General features: G+C 38.5%; 1 long non-coding RNA gene across 1 annotated transcript; it reads right to left on the bottom strand.

The window, feature by feature from the left end:
• Nucleotides 4,325-5,646, bottom strand: LOC109829055. Its single transcript, XR_002243947.1, has 2 exons — nt 5,366-5,646; nt 4,325-5,237 (listed from the first exon to the last, which is right to left on the bottom strand). It is a non-coding gene; the product is annotated as an uncharacterized LOC109829055 (long non-coding RNA).

Raw genomic sequence — 26,808 nt, 5'->3', positions numbered from 1 at the left:
TCTAATGTGCACGTGTCGTTATATTGTTTGATAGTTAAGTGTTTGGTGTTATGTAATGAGTAGTCGGTCCACCGCCAAAAAGGAATAAAATGATAAGCACACTCCATTTTGGGAAATTTATTGAAGGGGTGAATATAATGAAAATTCAGTACAGGTCCTCAGTTCTCCACATGAAATCCTTTAAACCCTCCATGCTTAAAACCGGGCGATGTATGGGCGCAGCCAGTTTAAAGTGAAGGTAGTGGGTCCCCAGAAATTTTTAAAAAAAAATGAGGCGTTTTAAGGGGCTGTTTGGTTGTATGTTTTTACCATGTAAAAGGATGTAAAGTGTAAAAAAGTGGGTCCCAATGTTAGCTTTCATCACTTTTAATTGTTTGTTTGTAGTTGTGAAAATAGTGTAAAGTGATTTCATATGCTGATGTGGCTTGTAAAGTGATTTCATGAAAAAAAGACATGATTTTAGGAGAAAGCTAACATTGGAGTTAGGAAAAAATAATAAAAAATAATTCTAACCAATATGATCATTTGAGTAGGGACCACTTTTTACACTTTCCAAACAAACAATTAAAGTTTTATTTTGCAAACCAAACAAGTGTTTTATGATTCCAATGGAATAAAAAACAAACAAAAAAAAGTATAAAAGTGAAATTGATGATGTGAACAACAACTTTCCAAGTTGTGTCATAAATACACAACTTTACCAACAACAACCAAACAGCCCCTAAGTGAGCAGTTATAGGTAAATATGTAGGCTAATTAGTTATCAAACAATCGTATAGTTTCACGTGTAATTTGCATTTATATACCCTCACTTATTTCTCGATAATACTTTAGCGTTTTTTAAAATTTACGCTTTGCTACTTTCTACGATGCGAATGTGAGAATTTCTCCAAGATTTTTTTACATATGACACAAGCTAAATATTTTAGACTTGTTATATTTATTGTCAAATCCATCATATTCTATTTTAAAATATAATTGGAGAGTGTTTGAAATAGATTATGGTGTGTTTAACAGTAAATGCAACAATATTTAATGCTAAAAAAATTAAATTTTACTTGTGAGTTACATACGAGAAAAATTCTCTAATTTACATAGCATAAGTTATTAATAAGTAAATTTTAGATTCTTCATGATATGTGAGTGCTCTAAAAACAAGTGAGAATATATAAAAACGCATAGCAAGTGAAACTATAAGGTATTTATAAGTGCCGATTACCCATATATCTATTTAAAGTTTTGCTTGTGTTAAGTCTCCATACAATTAGACTTGCAACAATCCAAAATATTTACCTTCAACTTTTTATGTCGAATTCTTTTTCTTTCATTCACTTTTGAAGTATTTTTAAGTGAATCGTTGTTATATCTTTCTCAATTATTCCTCTCTTAGGCTTTTGCTCTGTTCCTCTTTTTTCAGTAAACTGTTGTAGAAAGTGCAACAATTTCAATTACAATGAAAGTAAAGTTTTCTTTTGAAATCACTTCTATATTTTCCAGAGTAAAATAAAATATTTAACTAGTAATGAAGTTACGTACTATTCAGATAGAGCGCATGTCCAAAATATCCTTAGGTTTGAAGTGCTTACCTACAAAATTTATATATAGAGCACTTGTTAAAAAAGATTTCATAAAAAAATAAAAACAAATTTGGGACAAAAACTTGTGAGCCATTTCATTGACTTCAAGGAGGGTCAAGTCACTTAATTTGGTTTTGACCTGTCTACTCCTTTTTTTTTTCATCTAGAACAGAACTTTAATGTGATTCAAATCCTTGAACATAATTTTGTACAAGGACACTTGTAATAAGGTAAGATGTCATGGATCACAAAGTTATTATTGTCATTACTACAATCAATATCCATTCATTAATAATGAGACTTTTGATCTTTCTTATGGATGATTTCAAAGCAAGTGGATGATCCACAGCATCCGAGCGTGTGGTGAGCCCGTGCCCGCTTTCTATTTTGTTGACCGAGAGTGACCGCGCACCTAAACCCTTGGAGAAGGAGAAAACAAAGAAAATGATAATAAAAATACGAAATCATTTGCAATTCATGGGGTAGTACAATGTAAAGGGTTTGAAATCAGAAAAGGTTCTTTAAAGTTTTGACAGTGTTCAATCATTAGCGAAATGTACTTGGTGTAATAGAAAAAGAGGATATAAAAGCACTAGTTTTTTTTTATAACTAAAGATTATGAGAACCATTGTCCTATTTGTCCGCAGAATTGTCCCCTCAGGCCCTGTTTGACAAAGGGTTAATGAAGAGGGGTTAAAGAGAAGAATTAATGTACTTAGCTCATTTGATAATCCGAATGACTAAATTATTAACCCGTTAAATAAGTTTTATTTTAGCCCTTATGATCAGTTTTAGTGTTTGGGGATAACAATGATTTTGACTATTTTCTTTACAATTAGAAGGGTTAACTCTTATTCCATCTAAATAGGAGTATTAGTAAACCCCTCATTTTGAGGGGTTAACTCATTTTAACCCCTCTAGAGGGGTTAACTTAACCCTTCTATATTTTTTATGTTTGACAAATTATGGAGGGTTAACTCACTTTAACCCTTATATAAATTTGTTGTGTTTGGCAGGTTAAGAAGGGGTTAAGTCTCCTTAACCCCTCACTTAACCCTTTGCCAAACGGTACCTTAAGTAACCATCAAGAGCTATTCAATTGATAATATCCAAAGAAAGCTAGTGGTTCAAAGGCGAAAAAAGAAATAATAGGCAAATAGGACAAATGATCTTAGTAGATATGGATGCACTCCTTCATTAACCTGGTGATCCATCAAAGATTTTTCTCTCTAGTTGAAGCTCACAAGTTAAACAAATTTAGGCACAAGTCAATTGCAACCATTTTAAGGTCTACTGATGAAATTTATATCGTAATTTTAATTACAATTCACCCCTAATATAAGTCCAAAAACCCGCTATTCCAAAACAGAAACATGCAACTATAGATACGGATGTATAAAAAAATGAAAAATGCTGCACCATATCTATTCCTCTATAATAATCGGAGGAACTGAGGTTCACTGTTCATACTACAGTAATTTACTGTTTTAAAAAAATATTATTGTAACATTGAAAATGTATTACAGTATCAGATTAAAAAATTATCATAGCATAGGCGGGACATTGTATCAATTTAAAAATATTACTGTAGCATTTTAAAAAACAGCACCGCGTCGTTTAAAAAACGGAATTACTGTGTGGAGGGCGTGCTTCGCACGGGGCGCACACTAGTGAGAATAGATACAAAAACAGCGCTACATACAAATTACACTTACGTTACAATTATAGCTGTAAGCGTTATTCTTTTTTTTTTTTGTTGGTTGGGAGGGGAAGCCGGGGGGGGGGGGGGGGGATTGGAAGAAGTGGGGAAGTGGTCACTCAATGGAAAAGAGAGAGTAGCCACCAAGAGAAAGCGAGTCTTGTTCACTTCCTCGTTTGTATCTCTCATCCACTCTTTTTCAAACCGTTTACATTGTGCAGATAACTAGCTTCCACCAAACTTGATGCTTGCTCTAAAGTGATGTTGAGTTGAATGCTTTTAAAGAAACTAATACAGTTGACGGTGCTTCAAGTCTAAACCCAGATACATTGTGCTGCAATTTTTAGAAAGTTGGGCATATCTTTTTAGGATATATTGATTAGACGTCCAAACTTATAGTTTTATACCCACTAGAATAACTTTTCAGAGGATATAATTCATTAGGAAAATACAAGGAGGATCAATTTGCAACATGACAATAGATATCGACTCTCTAATCTTCATCCTATTAACTAATACAATGACTTTCATAATAAACAATAAACAAGACCTCCAAACAAGCAAAATACCAACAACAAAAAAAACCAATTCCCTCAGGAATTCTTTCGACGATATTACTATCAGGAGCTCTATTTTTTTCAAAGATAATACTATCTTTCTTGAGGGCAACAGGGTACCCAAAAAAACTCACTCAGGGGTCTATCAGAAACATCGGAACTAATGGGGTTCTATCAGCAATTGGGCGATAATACAGGGGACCCCTTTGCAGTTAGCCCGGTTATACTGATGGGATATCCAAACTTCCTGGTTTCATACTCACTAGAAAATCATTTAGGGGATATTTCATTAGGAAAACACAAGGAAGATTGACCTGCAACATACCAATAGCAGTATCAATCCACTAATCTTAGCTTGTAAGTTATAACTAATACAATGACTTCATAATAAACAACACCTTACATCAAGCAAAAAACCAAGATACAGCTGGAAAAATAATAGACACTCAAGTCACCCACAGGCATACACACGCAAACATAAAGAATTTGCATACGCTACGAAGGGAGCAGCAAGAATTGTCATCTTGCAAACATAATCAAAGGATTTTCAGCTAACAGCTAAGAGGTACATAATATTCTGTAATCATGCCTATATTGGATTGCAATTAATGAAAAACATTAAAGGAATAAACAGTATAAAATTTCTAGCGTTTAGTAAACAATCTTAACATCCTGAAGAGTCTTTCAGGTCTTCACACCACGCTCATGCCCACACATCCATTCACATGGGTTTTTGCTTCGAAGAGTATTTTTAAATTTACAAAAACAAGTAAATGGATCAGGCATCAATCATATGCCTAAAATAGAAGACAGACAAGAGAATATATTTCTTCTCTCAGCAAAGGAATCAAGGATCCATGTGAGTATGTGAGCGTCGCAGAAAGAATCCAAATCAGAGTCAAAATCTCCACGGTTTGGGAAGGCATGGCATGTTAGTTTGTCACCACGGTATACGGGTCCTACCATGTGATTTCGAAGAGAAAAACAAATGAATTTGCAAAATAGAAAATCGACAACTTTCACAAAACCCCCATGATTTGCAAAAGAAACCACAGACTTTATAAATAGAGAAAACCCTTAAGAAATATTGGAAAACCTCGTAAATGGCGTGAGCATGTAGAATAAGAATACTCAAAATGAAACCGAATTGTGGTCGTCTTCTCCCACATGAAAGTCGAATTTGTAGTCACAAACGTTGATTTGTCATAAGCCAAACTTATTACTCTACCAATCAACATCGTTTATAAAGTTCAAGGGGCTTTAGTATACCTTTGAAAATTCATGAGGATTTTCTCTGATTTATAAAGTTCAACTGGGTTTTCTGCAACAAACCTCAGGGGTTTCGTGAAATATTCCTAAAATTGAATTTCCAGCTAGTGGGTTGACTTGCAGTTCTCACCCCATCTGAAAACATAAATCATAACTATTTTTCACGATATTGACACAAAAATACTATAATATTCAAGTGTTATTTAAAGTCAAAATTATTGCTGAAAATTTACAATGTGTTTCATTGAGTAACGCACACATACATGATCATTCCTCAAAAGAATGGATCTCCAATGAAGAAAATGAGCTTTCTTATGTGCAATAAACATCAGACTCTCGCAGAATCCAATGCTTTAATTACTCGACGACGCCATGTTGCGGTCTCTGGGTCAAAGTTTACTTCCCAAGTAGGCCAATAGTGGAGGTCCTGTTTCAGCGTGAATACACGGGGTTTTCCATTCAAGTGCACTGTCCGTATTCGTACAAATTCACCATGTTCCAATTCCTGCAATCAGAATAAATGTCAGCTTGGCTGAAGGGAAAAAATCAATGGAGACCTAAGAAAAGTCAAGGACAAAGGATTAATTGCAGATAGACACCAATTGCAGATAGAACCCTTGCACTTCTATCGTTGCAAATAGCCTTCCTGCAAGATTGCCCAATTGCAGATAGAACTACTGAGTATTTCACTCAGGGGTCTCTCAGCAACAATAGAACTACGGGGTCTATCCGCAGATTGGCCATAGTCCAAGGGGTCTATCCAGAATTAACTCAAAAAATAAATGGTAATAATCAAAATTAAAAACCAATCATGTGAGTTATTACTTATAATTATCTTCCACGACAATTTTAAGAAAGACTGCTTGCTCCTAAAGACCTTTTCTTAATTCTTCCTTTCTCTCCTCTCTTTCCAACTTTATTTATTTCTTCCTTTTGTTTATTCTTTTCTTGTTTACATTGAGATGACCATTTAATACATAATTTGTCTATAGACACCTAACAACCAAGATAAATTAAGTTCGATGCTTTCGTAATTTTAATTTTGATGGCGGACCAAGTAATTTGCATCCTTGAGGATGCAAGTGAAGAATTTCAGAGCACCCAATAAAATCAAGAGAGATTATCTTCAGTGACAATCTATAATAAAAATCATGACTACAGCCTACAGGCCATAGAAATAATCAAGTTGATAATGAGAACACTCTCTCTTTTAGTTTCTCCCTTTTGTTTTTCCTGTCCATTCTTTTCTTGTTTACATTGACGTCTGATGAGTTTGGTCCATAGGCACTTTAAAACATTATACATTAGGATCTCATGCTTTGGATAATTCAATTTTAGTGGCACACATATACCTTGCATCAACAGGATGCAACATAAAGTTTATACAATCATAAAGAATTGAATTCCAAGGGGTCATCTCTTACCAAAAAGCGTCTCAATGATGATCTTCCATAAATTGTTAGAAACAAGAAATAACTGTTGTACTTCTCGTGTGTGTGTCAAATTGCATGATACATGTCTTGCTATGATTTATGGTTCAACAATCATAATTAGCATTTAAGCTAAATAACGCCAACAATAACTATAAAAACAATGCTTTACTAGAAATTTTTACGCCTCACATGGTACGTGGGAATCCAGTCAAGTGAGAAGGGGATAAAGGACTGGAATGGAAAAAATATGGGAATGAAATGCTCATTTTCATTATCACATTTGGGTATTATTAGAAAATAAAGTGGAAATGACAATTTTTTTATTTTTTGTATTGGGTAATTAATAAGCAATGGGTATATTTGGAATTATTTTAATGTTTTTATTCCAACTTAAGTGGGAATCCTTATTCCCTACTGTAGGCTGTCTAAAAATCACAATGGATAGCTGAGTCTCCATCGAACACTGATGATGGAAGTTACAATCTGACGACTTCCAGAAGGCTACAATTCGAAGATTTTCACATGTCAAAGAGTTAAAGCAAAGATTACAAAACGACAGTCTTTAGCAATACTCTGACAGAAAGGATTACAAATCGACGATCTCTTCAAACCAAGACGTGGAAGTCCTCCCCGCGTACCATCATCAAGACACTACACCGATTCAATCACCTACGCCGCTTCAATAGCTATAAACACGAATGCAGCTTCTTATGTGAGATGATTGATCTTGATGGCTGCGACAACAACATGACTAATATTATATTGGCAACCATTAGAGGTGCTGATGAGCAGTGTAATGATATTCGACACACTCAGTAGAGATCATGACCTGCAGTTGATAGAGCGTTATTGAGATGCCTCAATTGTCACAAATGGCCTGAATAAGACCTTCTTTACTGGTGTCATCCATATATAAAGACAGAGAAATCTAAATACTACGACAATCAACAGCTCGAACGCAGCTCCAATCGCTGCCAAGCACAGCTCGAACGCAGCTCCAATCGCTGCCAAGCACAGCTCGAACGCAGCTCCAACCAACATCGAACGCAACTCCAACTGACGTCGAACGCAGCTCAATATAGCCGCAGAACGCACCTCCAGATGCTGCGTTCAAACACAGAATTTAGGCCAGAACGCATGTCAAAGCTCTGACCTGTTCAAACACGATCCAGGCGGTTTCGAAGTCCGCTCTTCACCCACGATTTGAGGAGTGGCTTAAGTGGGTTGTTACACCCGATTAATGGGGTAACTAAACCCCTACTTAGGTGCGGATTATGAGGGCAGTTACACCCCTATCCTCCTATAAATATCAACAAACTCAACAGAGTTAAGGGATCTCTTTTTGGAGGGGGGAGATCGGATTTTTGATAATCAGATCAAGAGAGATTTCTTTTCATTAATCGGAGGGGGATCTTTCAATCAAATCTTCCAGAATCAGAAAAAGGAGGATTGACTCCTTACACAGTCTGGGAAATCAACAAACGGAGGATCTCTAAACCATCGATATTTGGCTTATCAACCGAATTATTTTCGGTTCCAACAACTCTATCATTAGAGTTTGTTACTTGTTCTGAATCACAAAACTCGACAAGAGTTATCAACCGGCCAAGACAGTTGTTCCAGTGAAGTATAGATATTCGGATCGTCAACGAGAAGCAAACTCGACGCAAGCATTCGAGGGAGGCATCTCATCGCTACCGTGAAGAACCCAGAATTAAACAAAGGGGAGAATCCAGATCATTCTCTTCTCTTTTGTAACTAGGAATCCAAATTGTAATCGAGAGTTGAGAGAGTTGTAATCATTCTTTTTCTAAGCAGTTAGAGAGAATAAAATCAAACGCAATTCTTTCCTTATATTCTTTTTATTACAAAATTTCCCACAAACAAAAGATGGCGACTCCACTGGGGACTAGCTTCTCTGACGAAGAGGTGGTGGCGCAATCCGACGTTCACCTCACTGGAACAACCGTGGAAACCTTGGTCGTGGAATTTGACCAAGCCAAATACGAGGAGGCTCTCTCTTCCGGATCGCTCAGCCCTAAGGCTAGGCGAGATGCTTGTAAGAGCTCTAAAGAAGTCTTAACTGCTGTTGAGACGCCAAAGAAAGTCCTCTCCTTTGGCCAAAGCCTCAAGCTCGCTCTGCAAACCGAAGATCACACGCCTATGTCGACACAGCGTGTACTTGGTTGTAAAAGGCCTATGACAGAGATAAGCACAATCAACGCCGGTGTTGCTGATACTAAGGCTTTGAAACAAGCCAAGAAAAACGCTGCTCGACGACGAAGAAGGTCCATCCGACGAGCACACCTCCGAGAAAATCAATCCCGAGTCCAACGCAAGGATTGCGTCTCCGAAGATCTGCCTAAGCATTGCGAACGCACACTTCGAGGTAATGAATCCAATTACAAACCTCGGGTGATTCAACTTAAACGCGACCCTCAGTGGTGCGTTGTCCAATCAAAGCACAGCCCTGTTAAGGGAAAACAAGCACCTCAAGAGTGCGTCCAAACAAAACAAGACCCTAAAGGGTCTGTTCCTTCAACTAAACGCAGGCCAAGGCCTAGTGTTTATAAATCAAAACGCGACCCTCACGCTTCGACGCCCGAATGCAATAGGGTCCGTCAGGTTCAACAAGAACCAATTTCACCCACTCAAGAACAGGGAGTTTCATCCCCGATGAAGAACTGTCCTCGGGTCTCAGATTTGCGAGAGTTGCTTTCCAGAGAAAAGCCAACGCAACGAGCAGCCCATCCATGTCATTGCGAACGGCTTATTTCAACAGTCCTTTCCGAATGTCACTGTTGTATTCCTGAACCTCGCAGATCTGTATTCGACAGATTGACTGACGTCGCAAGACCTACCAAACGACGACGTCAAAGGAAGAGAGTATCGGAAGCCGAATACCCGCAAGTCTCCGTCAACATGACCAGCAGGGGAAAGGTCCCATGTCCTAGTTCTGACGAGTCAGAAAGGAGCCATTCTCCGACGGTTCGAGAAATTTGCGATGAGTTCGAGGGGGTATATCAACATGCTCGGTCTCGAACGGGAGCTATCCGTCCGGTTAACTACCAAAAGTTAGCCAAAGGAATTACAACAGCTGATGAACATTCAGCAATAGCTGAATCTCAATCTTCGAGCTCGATCGGACCACAAGGGGTATCTGTGACGACGAATCCCGAGGACATAGCTAAAAGAGTGGATGAACATCATACCATGCTCCAGGCACAACAGGAGACACTTCTCCAATTGAAGGATATGTTCGTCCAATTTCTTGCAGAAAAAGGCCACAAACCTGAATCTTCCCGGAGAACAACTTCAAAGGGAAAACAGAAAGCGACCGAACATTCGGATCGTGAGACTCACAACTTGGAATCCTCTTCTGAAGGTGAGAAAGAGGTGGAGAAAGAACTACACCCTCAATCTACCAAGATGGATGAACTGGAAGCTCGCCTCAATGCAATCGCCAACCGAAGCGAGCTCAGCGAGGAGGGAGTAGTGCGGCCTTACCCTGCTGAGTGGGATACCGCTCCTTACCCACCGAAGTTTAAGGCCCCTACCTTACAACCGTTCGACGGTACAGGATCACCAAATCAGCATATCTACTACTTCAAGTCTCAGACAGGAGATGTGTTAGCCAATGATGCCATTCTGACGCGCTTGTTCATCGGCACCCTCAAAGGGATGGCCTTTGAATGGTTTATGAAACTGCCTGCTGGATCAATCCAGAAATGGGTAGATCTGGAAAGGCTTTTCTTGGCCAGATTCTTCGAAGATGACACAGAGGTTTCGGTTCCTACTCTTCTCGCCACAAAGCAAAAGAAGGGAGAATCTATTAAAGCCTATGTGGAAAGGTTCCGTAGCATGGCATTGCGATGCCCATCAGGTATGACCCAATCGACTCTAGTTGAAACTTGCAGGCACAACCTGCAGACTCAGCTCCTCGCCCAGATGGGAGTAGCAGAATGTCGCTCTTGGAGACAACTAGTTTCACAAGGGGAGCAAGCTGAAGAGATTGTCGCTCGGATAAAAGCTGAAGAAGAGCCACAACCCAAACCGCAGCAACAACGCAATCAGAACAATGCCCAGCGGTCTAAGGGAAAAGAGACTTTAGCAGCTGACTACACGCAAGTCCCACCGCCTACTAAGCAAGGCAAGACGCCCAATCAGCAAAGAGCGCCCAAGCAGTATTCGTTCAAAGAAGAGCATGTGGACACTCTGTTCCAACTACTTCGGAAGAACAATAAATTGCAGCTCCCCGAAATCAGAAAGCCAGATGAAGCAGGGAAGATAGATGACCCCAATTACTGTCGCTATCACAGGTTCTTGGGACATCCTACCAGAAAATGCTATGTGTTCAAGGACATTTTGCAAAACTTGGTGAATGCTAATGTGCTTACTCTGAAGCCGGAGCAGAAGACTGTATCTACTAACTTGATTGCGGTCCAATTCGGTGATTTTCCTCCTGTAGCTGCTGCAGACGGTGTCATCCCAGTCCGTAAAGGGGAGATGCACCTGAAAAACACCGACTTACACAATCAGAAGGACAGGGGGTTGGTACCCCTCACAATTTCCAAAGGAGAAATCATGTGGGTCCACCCTGATCTAGTGGAGGACCAACAGTGGACGAATACCTGGTCCAAGAAGAAAGGAGGCAAGGCTAAGTCTTCTAACATGATTAGCCCCTCCGTTACTGAGAATGATGACCACCTCAAAACCCTTACAGATTCAGAAGAGGAGAGGATTGCCCTGGCAGCATATTTAATATCAATTACTAATTATTAATAAATGAAAATCTAAAACAATATGCACTTACCATAAGCGCAGTCCATATCGCCTCGTATGCGGTCCATGGTAATTCTCAAAAATGAAAAAAAGGGTTGATAATGGTCGCTCTACGCACGAGAACCCCAATATATGCATTCAATCGGGTTGACCAAGGACCAACGGGCAAATTAGAACTATTCCACCTAATAATGCCCCTCATTCCTCTTGGCGGTTGTTTAGAATCAGGCTTACCTCCGCCACGTCGTCCCTCTATGCGATCCTTCTTAGCACCTACAATAATGACAACATGTATGTGATCTGACTTAGCACCTACAATAATAACAACATGATAATATATCATATAATATACAAATGTGAAAATTAAAAGTATTTATACAATTTACCATTCGCTATCTCTCTTTCTTTTGCTGCGAGTGCATCAGCTTTCCTAGTCTCCAACATAGGAAGCATTTCCTGTAACCTTCTCGCAGCACGTGGGTGGTACTTCCTTGAATCAGCCTTGGACTTATGAGAGTCCGGGCAAGTTAGTATGGAATGTATATGATGGATATGTCGGGGTCCAAGTATCACCTACATAAGAAAGAAGAATCATTAATATTAAATTTTAATTGACCATTATCAATTATTAAATATTTAATACCTGTGTCGGGGGATGGTTCTGGTGCTGCATCAGAACCGCCGGGTGATGAATATCCCGCATCTGCAACAAATGAATACTATGAGCTAGATAACTAAAAAATTATAAAATATATTAAAGTATTAATTAATTTTTATACCTGCATTCGGAGAAGGTAGTGAATCATCAGCACCACTACCTGACGTGATACTCCGTGATCGATCAGCCGACTGGTCAAAGAGCCTCCTAATCCTCCTCATCTGCAAATATAATAAAGACAATTGTTAAGAAAAAAATGTATACATGCTCATGAGATATGTTGTTATGAAATGCATTATTGTTTTTATTATGATAAGATAAAAATCAATAATGTGGTGTAACATATATAGTTCATACTTACATCCAGCGCCACATTCTGTGCATAAGAGAATTCTTGCCAAACATCATCAGATGAACTAATTGGTTCACTATAATTATCTTCACTTTCTTCAATATTTTTTTCATTGTTATTAGGAAGAACAACATATCTTGGCTCCTTGTACAAAACCACCCAATCAGACATGACATTCGGATCTTTCACATAGAAGCACTGATCAGCTTGTTCTGCGAAAATGAATTTCTCATCCGTATATACTTCTCGGTGAAGATTGACTAGTGTAAATCCATAATGATCCTTTTGCTTTTTTGCAGGACACCACCGAACCTTGAACATCGTGTAAGTACATTGTTTTGGTTTACCAAACCCGTAAATTACCTCAACAATATCTTCTAATTGGCCATAATATAATATGTCAGCTAGAATTGGATTCTGATCTCTTATACTTGAAAAACATTCTTGAGCAAACAAGCCCATGACCCCACTGTTCTGAGTTACCCTCCTATCATCGGTCTCTAGCGTTCGAAATTTATATCCATTGACCAAATGCTCATTATAACGTCTCACTTCGTGATAAGGACGTTGTGCATGGATAATAATTTCATCTGGTAATGTAGTATCATCAAGAAGTGATTTTTCAACCTAAGACAAACAATTTGAGAATATTTAGGTGATGTTATATTATGAATGTTCAATAATTAATTGTAAAACACTTACATCAATTCTTAACCAATCAAAAAATTCTTTCTTATGTCTTTTCTGAATATTGTGCGCTGCATTCCTACCGGTTGTTTCATTCTTAAGCTTCTCCAGATGTCGCCTATATAAACAATATATAAGTTTGTATTGATAAACTATATGTAAAATGAATATTTCTCATCTATATTACAGATTTTATTTGTTACATTCGATAGTCTTCGAACATATCAAGGTTTTCCAACACATATGCATGAATTTGATCTAAGAGAGATCTCGGGTATTTTTCACGCTTCCTCTCCTTTTGAGGTGCTTGAGATGTGGTTTTCTTCTTACGCATGTAACGTGATGCAAACACAAAGCATTCGTTAGCCACGTATCCTTCAGCTATCGAGCCCTCGGGACGAGCTCGATTGCGAACATTGTTTTTCATGCAGCCCAAGTATCTTATAATCATAAAAGTTAATTATTAGCACGGTAATTTGAAAAACGCGTATACAATTAATAAATATAAGAAAAATCATAAATTACCTTTCAATCGGATACATCCAACGATAAGTAACAGGACCGGCGATTCTAGCCTCTCTTGCAAGATGCTGGGTAAGATGGACCATAATTGTAAAAAATGAAGGAGGGAATATTACTTCCATATTGCATAGAGTAACTCGGACATCGGCTTCAAGTTTCTTAAAGTCATCTACATCTATGACTTTAGAGCATAATTTTCTGAAAAATCCACAATACTCAATAATAATCTTCGACGCTTCTTTATCCATATTGTTACGGATTGCAACAGGGAGCAATTGATGGAGAAGAACGTGATAATCATGTGTCTTCAGACCTAAGAGTTTTCTCTCTTGCACCTGGACATTATTTGAAATGTTAGCAGAGTAACCATCCGGCGACTTTACCGATTTGAGAATTTCACAAACTCGTTGCATCTGCTCATTTGACATTGTAACACGAGACGGAGGCAACTTTAATTTTTTAAGGCCAACGTCTTGAGCTTGCAAATCATTTCGGATATTCAAAGCAGTCAGATCTTGGCGCGCCCGTAGATCATCCTTCGACTTGTTTGCATCTTGTAGGAGAGTTGATACTATGTTATCACATATATTTTTCTCAATATGCATAACATCTAAGTTGTGTCGGATTTTTAGATTCTGCCAGTAAGGTAGCTGAAAGAAGATACTAAATTTAGTCCATCCTCTAGGTAATGTTTGGGCTTCGTCCTCAACTTGCATTTTACGGACCTTTCGCTTACGCTTCAATGGCTTTTTTAACTTTAAGTAATCTCTTACTCCGAGCGTGTTAAATTTAGAATAGCGTTTTTTCCCAAACACAACTTTTGGAAACCCCTCAAGTAATTGAACGATCTCAGTACCTGTCAGTTGACGCGGCTTCATTCTTTTCTCAACTGTACCATCAAACTTAGCTGATAATTTTCTGTACTTATGACTCAAGGGCAACCACCTTCGATTAAACCAATAACAACTCTTTCGGCTATGTGGTAATTGAATAGCTTCAAATTCTAGACCACATACAGGACAAGCACACTTGCCCTTCGTAGAGTACCCTGACAGATTAGCATAAGCTGGAAAATCATTAATCGTCCATAGTAGAATAGCACGTAATCTAAACGACTCTTTTAAATGGGCATCATATGCTAAAATACCCTCAGACCATAATTGTTTTAGCTCATCAATTAGAGGCTCTAAGTAGACATCAATATCATTTCCCGGAGCATGCTTACCGGGTATCAGTAATGAAAGTATCATAAACGGCTGTTTCATACAAAGCAATGGAGGTAAATTATATGGCATTAATACAACTGGCCACGTAGACCAGCCAGAGCTCATTACCCCAAATGGATTGAATCCGTCGCTTGATAGACCCAGTCTTACATTTCTGCAATCTTCGGCAAATCGAGGATAAATTTTATCAACATGCTTCCAAGCTAAAGCATCAGCAGGATGTCTCAATTTACCATCGTCTACTCGATCATCCTTATGCCACCTCATATTCTTTGCCGTTTCCTTGTTCATGTATAATCTTCGCAATCTAGGAGCTAATGGAAAATGTCGAAGCACCTTGGCTGGAATTTTCTTCTGTGTTATCTCTGTCTCCGTTGTAATCCTTGTTGAAGAATTTGTGCGCTGTTTCCACCTAGAAACTCCACATGTCGGACACTCTTGAAGGTCTTTATTGGCTTTGTGGTACAAAATACAATCATTCGGACATGCATCAATCTTATTATAATCAAGACCCAGAGCAGAGACAATCTTCTCAGCTTGATAAGTTGTTTGGGGTATGCTATTCACTCCTCCAGGTATTACAGTTCGAAGCAAATCAAGAAGCATTTCAAAATAATTATCTGACATACCGCTAAGTGTCTTAATATGAAGGAGTTTCAGCATAAATGAAAATCTGGAGTACTCGATACATCCCTCATATAAGTCCTTTTCACTATCTTCTAGTAGCTCCATTATTCGCTTTATTTCTGCGGAGGAATGCATATCATCAATATTTTCGACACTCGCGACACCTCCTACCTCTTCAGCTTCAACTTCGTTATCATCTTCACTTTTGTCTCCAATATCATCCTCGACATTATCATCAACATCATATTCTGTAGGTCGAGGAATAATATCATTCAACAATGTTTCTGTGTCATCTATTCGTTAGCCACCGGACGTACCAACATGCATATTTGGATCCTCATCTTCAGTGATACCTTCCCCATGCCAGTTCTAGTATTTATATTTCTCATCAAAACCTGATTTCATTAGGTTATTCAGCAGCTTCAAATTCCTACACCTACAACAAGGACAATACATAGCACCGCTTCTTAAATTTCTCGGATTCATTTCCGCATAACGCATGAAGGCTTCACATCCATCCTTGTATCGTGTGTCGTGAAATCTACGATGCCTAGGGATATCTATCCATGATTTGTCTGGAATTATCCTCATCTGTAAATTATATATAATTATTAAATATGATTAGTCTCACAACTACTAATACATACATTACTCTTATACATTCAACACACATCAAACATACGTTCATATATCATTTAACAATATGAATATTTATTTACATAAAATATATATAAAACATACGTAGAAACTAATTACACTAATCTTGCGGCTGTCATAGGAAGGCTTCTATCCATTAAGAATATAGTAGTGCTTACATCCAACTTCATATACTTTGTATATTTTTATTTCTTGAAAATTTCGGCAGCACCTACCCGCTGTTCTCCCTGTACACTGTGCGGATGTTATTATGCGTATCAGTAATAACCCGAAACGCAGAACAACATACACTTATTATACACGGAGAACAACGAATAGGTGCTGCTAAAACTTTCAAGAATGAAAATATACAAAGTATACAAAGTTAGATGTATACACAACTATATTCCTAACCCGTCCGAGAAGGACAGATCCAATAATTATGAATTTCAGTACCAATTTTTTATTCCTATAATATAAAATAAACGCTCATTTTTTGGAGAAAACTTCGTCTCCTACCCAAATCTGAGTCGTATATCATATATTATAAGTCCAAATAATTAGATGTAATTATTGGACGGAAGTCTAGGGATAACGTTATTTTTTTATTCACCTAAATTGGATTATAACACATTATAAAAATTTATAATGTGTTATATATCACTCTATTTTTTAAAAAAAAAATTATTTCACATATTTTCACATCACAAACTTAAATAATCACACATACTTATAGCACGAATGAAACTTAAATGAGTTAGGGTTTATAAGTGTTTAAAAAAAATATGATTACTGGTGTTGTTCAAATGAATTAACATGTAGTTAAGTTAGGGTTTTCAGAATTGAACTCGTATATTTTTTTCATAAATTAGGATTTGTAAACTAAATTCAACAATAAATAATAAAAATTTAAAAATTCTAAAGATCGGTAGAAAAAACATACCTTTTATAGGCAGATGAAAGAACGGACACGTTGATGGGGAAGGGGCTGCCGAGAGGGGAGAGGGGGGAGGGAGGGAAGGGGGCTCGACGATGTTATACCTGGGAAGTCATGCCAACACACGATAGGTTACTCCGATAATTATGCCGATGAGTTATACTATTGGGCTAGAGGTACGAACAGTTCTCAAAAGAGAGATACCCGGGAGATGGACTTTCATTGTCCGTGTGCCAAACTTATCAGGGCAATATTATCAGTGTATAGTTGTCCCAAGACCGCTCCGCAGAGGGTCTCGGTATTTGAGAGGATCTCCAACGGAATAGCTAGGTCCAAACCAAAGCGTCTCCGTAAGAAGCGATCGACTGTTCAAGGTGACGAACTCCCGGAAGTCACAATTAACATGGCTGATAAGGGAAAGTCGATTCGACCTTTTAGTTCTGACCCTCTCGTATCGCATCGTCTGACTCGGCTACGCACAGGGACCACTAGACGCAGGGACTACCAGAGAATACGGAGAGGGTTATCCTCGGATGATGAAGCATCAGATGCTAACTCGGCAATCGTTTCTGATAATACGGTATCCAATCCGGGATAATCTCGCGAAGTGTTTATGATTAACACCAAAAAAGTAACCAAAATGGTTGAGGATGCTCTAGCCAAGCAGAAGCAAGCATTCAAAATCGAAATGAAAATGGCTATGCAGGAGATGAGACAAATGCATGACCAACAGATCCGAGCCTTGTCGAATCAAATAGGTGAATCCAGTCGTCACAACAATGTTAGCAAAGTAGCTAGCGATTCAGATAAGGATGAACACCTTAATGCTGATAACCCTCCCGTTGACCAGAACACTGGGGGTGGCCCCACTAAAAACAATGACGCTGGGGGTGGTCTCACTAAAAACGACAACACTGGGGGTGGCCCCGTTATTCCTCTTAAGAATTGTCCAAGGCCCGATATGAGCGAGGATGAGAAAATAAAAGATCTCGAGAGAAAAATCAACGCTCTGATGTCTGCTCGAGAAGTGAAAAGGACCGGCATTCCATGTCCCTATCCAAAAGAGTAGGATTCAATAGCATACTCGATGAAGTTCAACCTGATTAACTTCACGTCATTTGACGGGAAGGGTTCGCCCACTCAACATCTGATCTACTTCAAGTCCCACTTAGGTATGATCTCCGGCAATGAAGCATTGATGGTTCGGTCATTCGTTAGCACCCTTCACGGGCCCACCTTCGATTCGTACCGCCGTCTCAAGTCTGGAAGCATCAACAGCTAGGGCGACCTAGAGAACCTGTTCCTCGCTCACTTCTTTGACGATGATGCCGAGGTGTCAATCAGGACACTCTTCAATGAGAAGCAAGAAGATGACGAGATGGTCGATGACTTCGTCAAATGCTTCCGGAATAAGGCGATGAACTGCCGAGATCCGATCACAGAGGACTTCATCCTCCAAACCTGCCACAACAACCTCTCTTTGGACGTGTTGGAAGTTATGGGAGTAGCACCCTCCAATACCTGGAAAGAGTTTAAGGTGTGCGGAGAGCAGGCCGAACGCTTCCTCAGAAGGAAGCAAGCCGAGAGAAGCCAACCGATGGCTAATCCTCCGAACTCAAGCTTCGTCTCCCTGGGTAAGGGGAAGGTACCCACAGCAGTTATTGATATTAATCAGACATCGCAACAACAACCCCGAAGATAGCAAAAGACTTCGGATCTGAAACTCCAAAAAGAGTACTCTTTCAAGGATGAAGACGTTCCAGCTATTTTTAAATCTCTCCTTGAAAATAACAAGATCAAGCTACCACATATCGCAAATCAGGAGGAAGCTGATAATACTGCGGATCCAAAGTACTATGTGTACCACAAGAGGATCCTTCATCCTACCAAGGCTTGTTTCGCTCTCAAGAATAGCATCCAAACCTTGGTTAAAACCGGTGTCATAATGCTCAATTAAGTCGAATGAAGACTCCGACAAGTATAAGAGTATAAACTGCTCCTTCCTACACTCCGAAGAGTATACTATTGGCCTTCTTGTTTTGATGATGTTTAACAAATAATTTACCACTAATGTTGTTTGTCTAGTATTTGTGTTTTCTTATTTATTATAGACAAACAACGTAATTGGAGGTTGGATGGATTGCGCTTCAACGATCATATCAAGAGGAGGTTGGCAGAATAGTGGAGTGAAGCAATGCACAATTCAAAGTTAAAGATCAAGTTCAAGCTTCATCCGGCCTGGATTACCAAGTCAAGCCTATTGAAGACCAATCGAAGCTTGGGTAATTTAGTTTAGGAGTTTATATTATGTGTGTTAGTACTTTAAGCCTAATATCATACACACACATACACGTTTAGTTTGTATATATATAGTATATATAATATACATATATGTTTTGGTTTGATAGTTTTTCAAGTTTACTATGAAACAATTGAATATAATTAGAAACACTATTTTTTTGTTTCATACTTATATGCATATATATGATTCATCAATATCAATTATTTTAGTTCCATGAAATCATGTTTAGTGTGATTATATGTGTATTTTGATAAAATACTATATTCATTACTTATAGACTTCATAACAATAGTTTTACATCTTCTATTAAGTCTATAAAATTATTTTGTATTGTTTTCAAAACATGGTTTAGCTAAAATGTCAAAACTCATGTGTTTATAATTTTCGTGTTTTGGACCTCCTTGCACAAATGATGATATTCCTTACATTTGAGAAGTCCTTCTCGGCATAACCAGTTGCCCCTTTTGTAGCATGTTTATTATCATGTCTTACAATCATTCCCAAAGATTTACATTTTTGAAATTTTAGTTTGATATCTTTAAACAGCAGTTTAAAATCAGCAAATCTAGATTCACTATGTCAGTTTTCGGCGTCGACCGCAGCCGCGTCGGACGATCAGTTTGATCTATCATCAGCTGAGCGGCGGACAGAGAGGTCTGTACCGGTCGACCATTGGTTCCGGACTGTCGCACCGAAATCTCCATTTGCTCGATCGTACGGTCGACCGACGCGATGGTCCAGATCGTGTTCTTCGGACCGGTTTGGCTCTCCGCTCGGTTCGGACCAGACCTAGCAAGTTGCCGGCCTCGACGCCCATATTACCTTGCCTTTGCCAACTGCTAAGTTTCCTCGCTGAATGTGCTTGGTGGTTTTGTTCCTGTGCATTTTCTTGGTGGTTTTCGGCCCCTGATGTCTGCGGTGCCTTATACAATACCCCATTACATTTACTCTCGGGGCCACGCCCGCAACCAAGAGAAAAGACTTTTAAGAGGTTTACAATTTTGTTTCAAGTGCGTTGTTTTAGTGTTTTGTTTAAAAAGCTTTTTAAGCATTCTTGTCTGACAATGAGTTTGCGTTTTGCGCTGAGCAAATTTCACAAGCAGCAAGTGAGATCACCTTTCGGGTGTTTTGAGCATCTCACTCTTCTCCCACGTTCTCTTTGCTCATCTTTAGTGAGAGAGTGTCTCTAACTCATTGCTAGCACATTTTAATAGTGTGGTTGATTTATAGATTTTCCACTAAGCTAGATGTAGATTGAGTTTAGTTAATCGGTTTTTATTGATACTGTTTGTTTCACACTCAAACCTATATGCAGCCCTTATTGCTATTTCACATTCATAGCTCGATAAGTTTAGGTCCTTGGGGTTTGCTGCACATCCCCTGAGAGTGAGCCTAACTTGCAGCCTTCTCATCTTGCTTTAGAGGAACGAAAATCAATTGACTTTTATATTGGCTGCGCCTAATTTGAAGGATTCACTCTGTACATACACTTGAGTACACCGACGAGAAGTGGGTGGTGAGAGACGGGTCGCGAATCCAAGAGCGCCCGTGACAGTGGCTCGAGTTGACGTGCCTAGCGGAAGAGGTGTAACGAGCCTACTTTGGAGTGGAGTGGAGGACACGCTAGCGGACCAACACTTAGCTGGTTAGTGTGTGATTGCATAGTGATTGTATTGTTGCAAGGTGCCTCACGTTGTGTCGTGGTGAACGGTATAGAAAACCCGGTTAAGCATAGTGGAGTCGGTATGATCTCTTCGAGCGTGAGGAGCGGAGAACGTAGGTCGTGGCGGAGCCGAACTTCCGTAATCATTACCTTGTATTGTTTTGTGATTGCATGTTGCAGCACTTACTTTTATGCTTCCATATCCTTATATCATCTTTGTTATTCTTGTGATTATATTGCCCACTATCTAGTTTTAGATTGTATTACCCTTGGATGTTTGATATATCCTTGCTCATATACTTGTCCAATATCTTATTGAAGGATATATTCCATTTAGCTTCATAGTTGCTTATCATAGCTTATCATATCTGTTTATTCATTACCTTGCTGAGGATACACTTGTCTATAATTAGTTTTTAATTGGCATTTAATCGGATTAGATTAGCATAAGACCCTAATCACCTCCCCCCCCCTCTAGGGTCTAACAATTGGTATCAGAGTATGGTGCTCTTTGATTTAAGGTCTAACCACCTTGAGTTAAAGATCCAAGTTATCTTTTTGTGCTAATCTAGTTATGATTGCATTTGTCTTGCTTGCATATGTTCATATATATATCTTGAATATGAATGTATTTTGTTTAGGCTATGAATCCAATGTTGCTCCTAAATTCATTAATTTTCCCTATGCACAATGGGCTTCTAGATTTAAACTATTTGTTGAATCTAGAAATATTGACTTATGGAAAATTATTGATTGTTCTTATATTGTGCCCACATTGGAGAAATCTAAGTGGAGTAATCATGATAATAAAATGTTTAATATGAATAAGCTTTTGTTAGAATATTTGCTTAGTTTAGTGGCCTTCTTGTTTTAATGATATTTAACAAACAATTTACCACTAATGTTGTTTGTCTAGTATTTGTGTTTTCGTATTTATTGTAGATAAACAACGTTGTTAGAGGTTGGATGGAATATGCGCTTCAACGATCATATCTAATGGAGGTTGGCGGAATAGTGGAGTGAAGCCTTGCAATTCAAAGTTAAAGATCAAGTTCAAGCTTCATCCGCGAGTTTACCAAGAAGAGCTTATTGAAGATCAAGATTGCTTGGGTAATTTAGTTTAGGTTTTATATTATGTGTGTTAGTACTTTAAGCTCAATCATATACACACATACACGCTTTGGTTTTTTGGTTTTGTATATATACAGTTATATATATACATATATATTTTTGGTTTAATAGGTTTCGAATTTATATATGAAACAAATGAATAGAATTTGAAAATACTATTTTGTTTCATGTTTATATGCCTACATATGATTTCCTCTTTAATAAGCTTATATTTAATGAAATCATATTTAGTGTTTTGTATATATTGCATAGAATATGCAATTTTGTGAAAACATGGTTTTCTTAGTTTTTGGACTTAACAATAATCATATACATATTTTATTAAGTCTATACAATCATTGTGCAAAGCTTCAAAACATGGTTTAACCAAAATATCAAATTTCACATGTTTACATTTTCGTGTTTTGAACTATTTTGCAAAATGATGATTTTTCACAAATGGGAAATGCAATTTGGAAAATTCTTTTTGTAACATGTTCACTTACATGTTTATATACTTTTCCCAAAGTTTCATAATTTTTGGACTTCATTTGTTATTTTTAACAATTTTCCAAAAGTTAAAAATTCAGCTTTAAAAAACCAGTTTTAAGTGTATCAGATTTCGGTCGACCGCACCGGTCGACCGCTCATATGTTCAGTCGACAGTGGGCAGCAGAGAGTTTGTCGGTCGACCGGTGCGGTCGACCGAGAGCTCACATCCCTCAAAATTTCATAATGTTTAGAGTTGATTTACTATTTTTAACTGATTTTACAAATCCAGATACGCATAATTTTCAGCATCTGCCAAAAACTGTATATGTCATAAGTCGACTCTAAGTCGACTTATCAGAGAGCCGTTGCACAGTAACGGCTAGTTTTCTGTTTTGTTTGTTTTTGGGTTTTTGGTCATTTCCTTGGGGTTTTGGCTGATGTCTTGGGTTGTTATAAATACCTCATTGCATTTACCTCTCCCTCTCTAACAAGAGAATGGTTTAAAAGATTTTAACAAGGGTTTAAACTTGTTTAGTGTTTGTTTAAGTTTGGTTTAAGAAGCTTTTAAGCAATTGAGGGTTTGAGTTTGTGAATTCAATTTCACAAGAGCAAGTGGAGATCATCCTTTGGTGTTTGAGCATTCACTCTTCTCCTACTCTCTTGTCATCTTTAGAGAAGTGTTTCTAAACTCATCTAGCAATTTATTATTTTCATAAGCTAGATTTCATATTGAGTTTAGTTTAATTGTTTTATTGATACTCTTTGTTCACACACAACCTATTGAGCTTATTGTATTTGCATACATTATATAATTGGGTTGTGGGATAGTGTGACATTGAGTTGAGCCTAATTGAGTTCTCACCTTGTTAGAGAGAACAATCATTTGCTATATTGTGCTTAATTGTTAAATCACTTTGTAATACTCTTGTACACCGAGTGAGGAGTGTGTGGTGAGAGTCGGGGATCGTCCCAAGAGGAGTGGCGTCGGTTGACGTGCCTAGGGAGAGGTTGTAACCGAGCACTTGAGGGAGACACGTCTAGTTCAACACTTAGTGGGTGTAGAGTGTGATTGCAAGAGTGTGAGTTGTAGAGTTTTCGGTTAGCTAGAAAACCGAGTGTGTAGAAGAAGTTCCGGCTTCCAAACCGGATTGTGTTAGTGGATTTCTCCCCGGGAGTGGGGAGCGGAGACGTAGGACGGAAGGTCCGAACTCCGTGATCATATTGCTTGTTTGAGTTTGTCTTTGGCGTAGTTGTTTTTGCATTTATCTTATATCGCCAATTGTGCATTACTCATCCTTTTTATGATCCACTATCTAGTTTAGATTGTTTACCCTTGAGTTTATATATCCTTGCACATACTTTCTTATATCTCTTTGTTAGGATATATCTCGTTGTTTATATTGCTTATCCTAGCTAATATATATTGTTGTATTTCATACTTGCTAGGATAACTTATTAATTAATTTTAATTGGTATTTAAATCGGATTAGATTAGCATAAGACCCTAATCACCCCCCCTCTAGGGTCTAACATGCCCATGGTATCTACAATAAGAACACCTCACCGAAGACAGGCTCTGAGACTGCACCCCAGGATGCTGATAAGGGTGAGCGTGATGAAATGGCTGACGCTGAGAATGTTGCTGCCTCTGCGGGTTCTGCTGTTGCTGTCTCGGAGGGGGACGCTCGACAATTCGGGCCGGAGCTGCTGGTGTCCTGCTCTGAATCACGTGCGGGTCTTCAGGTTCCTTCTATACGCTCTCAATCTCACGTACTGCATCCAGTACTGCATCGTGCGTCGTAAGTGCTCGACCAGCTAGAGCAAACCTGATATACTTATCCAGGCCCTTCTGAAACTGATGCCTCCTAATGGTAGGGTCTGCAACAAGATGAGGAGCATATCGACTCAAGGAAGAAAACTCGGCCTCGTACTCATCAACTGTTCACCCTCCTTGCTTAAGCTCAACAAATCTACGTAGGAGTTCATCCCGAGCTGATTGAGGAAAGTACTTCCTGTTGAAACGGTCAGTGAAGGTATCCCACCAAATCGGTCTCTCCAAATGAGCCTTCTCTGTAGTCCAGCAAATCCGAGCGGTGTCGGTGAGCTGAATATCCATGAGGTCCACCCATTCAGCATGGGGGATGCGGGTCACCGTGAGAATAGTCTCAGTGACCTTGAGAAACTCCTCTGCTGCTAAAGGTCCTTCGGCACCAGAAAAGGAAGGAGGCCGCATATATCGAAACTCTCTAACTCCAGACTCTGCGCGAGGGGGAGGCTGGTGCTGCGGCTCCCTGTGAAGCTGTCCCGCCAAGTGCTGCTGATTGGTGACCAATCCCTGAATCATCGCCAGAAGTTGGTTTGGATCCACTTCGGCCTGTGGGGCACCGCTACTAGACGAGTTACTAACACCGCGAGTACCCACCATAGTTCTGAAGGAAAACGAGGATCAAAGAATTAGGGTTAAAATCAAAACAATATATTAGAAAATAGGAGTTAAAACATAGTTATTAAGATAATAGTATAAGAAATCAGACGTATTAGATTGAGAAGAATATACACTATCATTTTTTTTTCTTTTTTTTTCTTCTCAATCCAATACGCTAAGCGTCTAGAAATAAATACAATGCGAAGTCACAGGTTCCCGATCACAATAGCAAGAATATAAAGACAACTCAGAATAAGGAATAGACATATCATCAACAGTAAATCATCCCAGACATAAATATGGGTCCAACATACCCTTATTACAAAACAGTCCAACTAGAAAATAAGAAATACATAGTCCATAAAGAAAGTACTGTTAAAATACTAAATCCGTCATCAACTAGAGAAAAGTACAGTAAAAAGGTTTTAATGTTCATCAGCTACTACAGAGGAAAACTACTGGGCTTCAGCTTATTCTTCTACTCCACCTGCAAGGCACTCCTACTGAGAATCATCTGGCTCCTGCCTGATTCCGAACTGAGGATGTCCGTCTCCTAAATCTAACGTACACCCAGAAAATAGGAGTACGTCAGCGTGTATACACACGGCAAGATCCCTCAAGGCAGGAACAAATACAACAACAGTAAAGACAATATATGCATGGTCAATGCGATAACAGAAACAGAAATAGATCATGTGATGATAGTAATAACGATAGAGGCGTGCAACTGGAATACTAATAATCAGAAGAATCCAAATATCAACCAAGTAACAAGATCATACAATAGATGGAATTAATACTTAAAAATCTACAACAAGAGACGTAGTACGTCGAGCGAAATAATCCAAACAAGGAAACCCTCATGTATATACCATATGTCTCAAATTATAGATAATTAAATATTAACCCCAACCTATGTATGAAATGAACACGACTAGCCATCCTATCACAACTCACTTGTCCTTATCTCACCCAGAGTCAACGTTCATATTCTTAGATAACCGATTGTTCACAAAATCATCTACGCACAACGTTTCACTACCCCCCTCAGACTCACCCCAGTGCTACACATGAATTTTACTGGTGCAAGCCTGGAAATAATCAACAAGCATAATATCACATCACCTCAGACCCACCCCACGCTACACAGGAATATCGTTGGTGCGAGCCTGGAATAATCAACAATCACATCCGATCAACTAAACCAGGAATTCCCCATCTTAATTCTTCTCGCTTTTCTAAGTCAACAAACACAGGTATCTAGGTCCTATACACGACACGCTAGGACACTAAGAACATGAACTACTAACGGTTATCAACAAAACAAGAAATAATAAATAAATATAACTATTTTATGCAAATCATATGATGAACATGACTATATAGACTAGCGATGAATCAGGTATGCATATGTGACAATGAATGAGTATAAATAAGAGTGTCATCATGTCGGTGTCAATGTACATGAAATGTCGTGTTCTTCAACTATCAATCACACGGTCATAAAAATAATCCTTTTCCAAAATAACTTTTTTAAAAACATTTATCATTCTAAAATAATTTTCTTCCGCAACATAAATTCTAAAAATATTATAATAAATTTGTTATTCAAAATAAATTCTTTAATTTATTATATTTGTCCTGAAAATACTATTTATCCCATAATTACTATCCATTCAAAATTATTCATCAAACCCACGCAGATAAATATTAGCAGATCTAAAATTGCGGATAATTCATAATAAATAGAAAAATTAGTTCTGAGCAAGCGAGATCTTGCCTCGGGGTTTCGTCGAACGGATCGACGTCAACGTGCGAGACTATGGATCCACGCGCGACAGCGGTGATGGTTGA

The sequence above is a fragment of the Asparagus officinalis genome, chromosome 1 (assembly GCF_001876935.1).
Source record: "Asparagus officinalis chromosome 1, Aspof.V1, whole genome shotgun sequence".
Taxonomy (NCBI): domain Eukaryota; kingdom Viridiplantae; phylum Streptophyta; class Magnoliopsida; order Asparagales; family Asparagaceae; genus Asparagus; species Asparagus officinalis.
The sequence above is the reverse complement of the archived record's forward strand: the minus strand, read 5'-3'. Positions and strand labels throughout refer to the sequence as shown.